Source organism: Bufo gargarizans, unplaced genomic scaffold (assembly GCF_014858855.1).
Source record: "Bufo gargarizans isolate SCDJY-AF-19 unplaced genomic scaffold, ASM1485885v1 original_scaffold_2029_pilon, whole genome shotgun sequence".
NCBI lineage: Eukaryota > Metazoa > Chordata > Amphibia > Anura > Bufonidae > Bufo > Bufo gargarizans.
Genome location: NW_025334609.1, coordinates 131,079 through 137,620, shown reverse-complemented (window position 1 = coordinate 137,620; position 6,542 = coordinate 131,079).

The window sequence follows — 6,542 nt, the reverse complement described above, 5'->3', positions numbered from 1 at the left end:
CACAAAATTCGGCCCCTCATAGACCATTTCAACCTGAAATTTGCAGATATTTATACCCCAGAGCAAAACATCTGCGTAGACGAGTCCCTGATACATTTTACCGGGCGCCTTGGCTTCAAACAATACATCCCAAGCAAGCACGCCCGGTATGGGGTCAAATTGTATAAGCTCTGTGAAAGGGCCACAGGCTATACCCACAAATTTCGGGTCTATGAGGGAAAAGATCAGACCCTGGAGCCGGTCGGTTGCCCTGACTACCTGGGGAGCAGTGGGAAGACAGTTTGGGACTTGGTGTCACCCTTATTCGGCAAGGGGTACCATCTTTATGTGGACAATTTCTACACAAGTGTGGCCCTCTTTAGGCATTTGTTTCTAGAACGGATTGGCGCCTGTGGTACCGCGCGAACTAGTCGCGCGGGCTTCCCCCAACGGCTCGTTAGCACCCGTCTTGCAAGGGGGCAGAGGGCCGCACTGTGTAACGAAGAACTGCTCGCGGTGAAATGGAGAGACAAGCGTGACGTTTACATGCTCTCCTCCATTCACGCAGACACGACAATACAAATTGAGCGAGCAACCCGTGTCATTGAAAAGCCCCTCTCAGTCCACGACTATAACCTCCACATGGGAGGGGTCGACTTCAATGACCAGATGTTGTCTCCGTATTTAGTTTCCCGACGCACCAGACGCTGGTATAAGAAGGTGTCTGTATATTTAATTCAATTGGCTCTGTACAATAGTTTTGTTCTCTACAGTAAGGCTGGGAGAACTGGATCCTTCCTCAAATTTCAGGAAGAGATCATCGCGAACCTCCTGTATCCAGGAGGTTCCGTGGCCCCATCCACCAGTGTAGTTAGCCGTCTACACGAGCGACACTTCCCCAGTGTCGTTGCTGGTACCTCAAACCGACCGCCACCCCGAAAAAAATGTCGTGTCTGTAGCAGGAGTGGAATAAGGCGTGACACCCGCTATTTCTGTCCTGACTGTCCGGACCACCCTGCCCTATGCTTTGGAGAGTGTTTCCGGAAGTACCACTCACAGGTACACTATTAGCATAGGGATCATCTCACCAGGATAGGCACACAGGGCTATTAGGGCCCATTCACTCACAGCTGCTGCAAACGTCTCCTTTCACCTGGGACAAAGTGCATAACGCACTTCGCCACATCTTTGGGCGATTTGCGCTTTGCACATTGTCCCATGGGGAAGGAGAGGTTTGTTCTATAAAGGTAAAAAAAAAAAAAAAAAAAAAAAAAAAAAACAGGTAAGCAAACAGGTTAATGTTTAGTTCCAAAAGTTAAAGTTTATATGTTCTGTTCCAAAGTTAATAAAATTATTGCGTTGTGGCCTGGTTTTTTCTTTTTTTTTTTTTTTTTACCTTCCAGGTGGACCAACCGATCGACCAGCTGCAGCACCGATGTGCATTCTGACAGAAGCATTGCGCTGCTGTCAGATTACACGCAAGTCGGTGTATGCGGCGCTGCAAGACGGGATTTTCTCCTCTGCAGTGACAGATACGTTTGCCGAGGCATACGAGCTGAGGAGGAGGCGGCGTTCCTATGCTTTGGCAAACACTTTGTATATATATATATATATAAAAAAAAAAATCCCGGCAATGATTTATTCATCCACATCGATTGATGCGAATGGAGAAATCTGGTTTGCCAGGGCATACGAGCTAAGTGGGTATGGATGTAGGGCGGAGCTCCTATGTCCTGGCAGACGCCTTTCCCCTCCATTTTTTTTTTTTGGCAGAGATTTTTTCATCCACATTGATCGATGCGAATGAAGAAATCTGTGCCGTTCATTTTTTTCTTTCAGCCCAGAGGCTGAACGGAAAAAAAAATCTCATTACCTGTATGCTCAATATAAGGAGGATAGCAGAAACTCCTAATGCTGGCCATACATGTAATGATTGCGGAGACCCTCAAATGCCAGGGCAGTACAAACACCCCACAACTGACCCCATTTTGGAAAGAAGACACCCCAAGGTATTTGCTGAGGGGCATATTGAGTCCATGAAAGATTGAAATTTTTGTCCTAAGTTAGCGGAAAGTGAGACTTTGTGAGAAAAAACAAAAAAAAATCAATTTCCGCTAACTTATGCGAAAAAAAAATTATTTCTATGAACTTGCCAGGCCCCTCATTGGATACCTTGGGGTGTCTTCTTTCCAAAGTGGGGTCACATGTGGGGTATTTATACTGCCCTGGCTTTTTAGGGGCCCTAAAGCGTGAGAAGAAGTCTGGGATCCAAATGTCTAAAAATGCCCTCCTAAAAGGAATTTGGGCACCTTTGCGCATCTAGGCTGCAAAAAAGTGTGACACATCTGGTATCGCCGTACTCAGAAGAAGTTGGGGAATGTGTTTTGGGGTGTCATTTTACATATACCCATGCTGGGTGAGATAAATATCTTGGTCAAATGCCAACTTTGTATAAAAAAATGGGAAAAGTTGTCGTTTGCCAAGATATTTCTCTCACCCAGCATGGGTATATGTAAAATGACACCCCAAAACACATTCCCCAACTTCTCCTGAGTACGGCGATACCAGATGTGTGACACTTTTTTGATGCCAAGGTGGGCAAAGGGGCGCATATTCCAAAGTGCACCTTTCGGATTTCACCGGTCATTTTTTACAGATTTTGATTGCAAAGTACTTCTCACACATATGGGCCCCTAAATTGCCAGGGCAGTATAACTACGCCACAAGTGACCCCATTTTGGAAAGAAGACACCCCAAGGTATTCCGTGAGGGGCATGGCGAGTTCCTAGAATTTTTTATTTTTTGTCGCAAGTTAGTGGAATATGAGACTTTGTAAGGAAAAAAGAGAAAAAAAAAATAATCATCATTTTCCGCTAACTTGTGACACAAAATAAAAAATTCTAGGAACTCGCAGTGCCCCTCACGGAATACCTTGGGGTGTCTTCTTTCCAAAATGGGGTCACTTGTGGCGTAGTTATACTGCCCTGGCAATTTAGGGGCCCAAATGTGTGAGAAGTACTTTGCAATCAAAATCTGTAAAAAATGACCGGTGAAATCCGAAAGGTGCACTTTGGAATATGCGCCCCTTTGCCCACCTAGGCTGCAATAAAGTGTCACACATGTGGTATCGCCGTACTCAGGAGAAGTTGGGGAATGTGTTTTGGGGTGTCATTTTACATATACCCATGCTGGGTGAGAAAAATATCTTGGTCAAATGCCAACTTTGTATAAAAAAATGGGAAAAGTTGTCTTTTGCCAAGATATTTCTCTCACCCAGCATGGGTATATGTAAAATGACACCCCAAAACACATTCCCCAACTTCTCCTGAGTACGGCGATACCACATGTGTGACACTTTATTGCAGCCTAGGTGGGCAAAGGGGCGCATATTCCAAAGTGCACCTTTCGGATTTCACCGGTCATTTCTTACACATTTTGATTGCAAAGTTCTTCTCACACATTTGGGCCCCTAAATTGCCAGGGCAGTATAACTACCCCACAAGTGACTCCATTTTGGAAAGAAGACACCCCAAGGTATTCTGTGAGGGGCATGGTGAGTTCCTAGAATTTTTTATTTTTTGTCGCAAGTTAGTGCAATATGAGACTTTGTAAGAAAAAAATAAATAAAAAAAATCATCATCATTTTCCGCTAACTTGTGACAAAAAATAAAAAGTTCTATGAACTCACTATGCCCATCAGCGAATACCTTAGGGTGTCTACTTTCCGAAATGGGGTCATTTGTGGGGGTTTTCTACTGTCTGGGCATTGTAGAACCTCAGGAAACATGACAGGTGCTCAGAAAATCAGAGCCGTTTCAAAAAGCGGAAATTCACATTTTTGTACCATAGTTTGTAAATGCTATAACTTTTACCCAAACCATTTTTTTTTTATCAAAGACATGTAGAACTATAAATTTAGCGAAAAATTTATATATGGATGGCGTTTTTTTTGCAAAATTTCACAGCTGAAAGTGAAAAATGTCATTTTTTTGCAAAAAAATCGTTACATTTTGATTAATAACAAAAAAGTAAAAATGTCAGCAGCAATAAAATACCACCAAATGAAAGCTCCATTAGTGAGAAGAAAAGGAGGTAAAATTCATTTGGGTGGTAAGTTGCATGACCGAGCGATAAACGGTGAAAGGAGTGTAGTGCCGAAGTGTAAAAAGTGGCCTGGTCATGAAGGGGGTTTCACCTAGCGGGGCTGAAGTGGTTAATACCCTTAAATGGCTAACTGAAAGTCTGACAAGCTTTCCCCTAATCAGGTCTCTTCTTCCTCATGTTATAACCGCATCTGACTAGTGCGGTGGGTGAGACAAGTGATGGAAAGCAGATCAATCTGAGCGGAGGAGGAAACAAACTGTTGGAGCAGTAAATTGTTCTTGCGGTTACAGATAAGGAGTGAGAACATTTTATTGTCCCTTGATACGTATCCAGTCCATGGATGTGATGAACCTAGGAGTTCTGAGGGGTGAATTCCTTACAGATATGTAGAAGGTCATAAATCCATGCGACATGTCTTCTAGTTACTGGCCAACATGGTACTTCATGGAATATGCAGGTCTCCTCAGCAGGTCGTCCTGCTCCGGCGGACTCTGCAGCACCAGGTGCAGGTATTATCTGAATAGGCATCAAGTATTTCCAAGTTCTGACAATCATTGAGGTCGATGCAGTTTTGAGTTTTAGAGAAAGTACCGTATTTTTCGCCCTATAAGATGCACTTTTTCCCCCCTAAAGTGGGGGAAATGTCCGTGCATCTTATGAGGAGAATACTAATGAGCTCTTCCATTATGGAAGTGCTCATTAGTACTGGAGGATCGGCGAGCAGTGAATGCAGTGCTCCCCGTGCGGGCTCTGTACTCACCGCTTCCTGGTCTTCCTCGGCTGCATGCTGTACTGTGATCTGCGCACAGCGTGATGAGGTCGACGCGCTCTGTGACCTCACGCTGTGCGACATGGGGTGACAGCACAGGGCGGCAGGAAGAGCAGGAGCTGGGTCTCCGAAGCGGCAGGGTCCAGAACAGGAGCGGTGAGTTGATTTATTTGTTTGTCTCTGATCTGAAATATGAGTAATATGAGGGTTTTATAAGCTTTGGGGGGCTTATTAGCATTAGGGGTCTGAGCTGAGGTCTGATTGGGGGTCTTATTAGCATTGGGGGTCTTATTAGCATTGGGGGTCTGATCTGTAGTCTGATTGGGGGTCTTATTAGCATTGGGGGTCTTATTAGCATTGGGGGTCTGAGCTGAGGTCTGATTGGGGGTCTTATTAGCATTGGGGGTCTGATCTGTGGTCGGATTGGGGGTCTTATTAGCATTGGGGGTCTGATCTGTAGTCTGATTGGGGTCTTATTAGCATTGGGGGTCTTATTAGCATTGGGGGTCTGAGCTGAGGTCTGATTGGGGGTCTTATTAGCATTGGGGGTCTGATCTGTAGTCTGATTGGGGGTCTTATTAGCATTGGGGGTCTTATTAGCATTGGGGGTCTGAGCTGAGGTCTGATTGGGGGTCTTATTAGCATTGGGGGTCTGATCTGTGGTCGGATTGGGGGTCTTATTAGCATTAGGGGTCTGAGCTGAGGTCTAATGTGGGTCTTATTATTAACATTGGGGGTCTGATCTGAGGTCTGATGAAAACATTTTTTTTCTCTTATTTTCCTCCTTTAAAACCTAGGTGCGTCTTATAGGGAGAAAAATAAGCATGCATATGCATGCTGGGAGTTGTAGTTTCACAACCCCTGGGCTACTTAGTAACTCTACAGATTATTGCAGCTCCATCGCCTTCACTGAAATTATAAGGTGTCTGCAGAAATCGGGAGACTTACAGCTGTTTAGGCGACTTTCACACTAGCGTTTTTACTGGATCCAGCAGGGTTCAGCAAAAAACGCTTCCGTTACTGATAACACAACAGTCTGCATCCGTTATGAACAGATCCGGTTGTATTATCTGTAACATAGCCAAGACGGATCTGTCATAAACTCCATTGAAAGTCAATGGGGGACGGAGATCCTTTTTCTATTGGGTCAGAGAAAACGTTATGAACGCCATTGAAAGTCAATGGGGGACAAATCCGTTTTCTATTGTGGCAGATAAAACGGATCCGTCCCCATTGACTTGCATTGGGGGTCATGACGGATCCGTCTTGCTCTGCATCCCAAGATGGAAAGCAAACTACAACATGTTGCGGTTTGCTCTCCGGTCTGGGAACGCAACTAAACAGAACAGAATGCATTTCGGAGCACGCCGTTCTGTTCAGTTCAGTTTTGTCCCCATTGACAATGAACGGGGACAAAACGGAAGCGTTTTTTTTTCCGGTATTGAGCCCCTATGACGGATCTCAATACCGGAAAACTAAAACGCTAGTGTGAAAGTGGCCTAAGCTATGGGAGCTGCAGGGTGGCATAGGGAAAAGACAACAAGCTGCTTTGCCTTGGCTGTAGAGGCCACCTTTACCCCTGGTCACTGCACAGACAAGCCCTTGTTACTTGCAAATCTCATCTCCAAGGGACATTTCTACTCTAAAGCCACATTCCTTCTTCACAAGCCACAACTGTGTTCTGCGCATG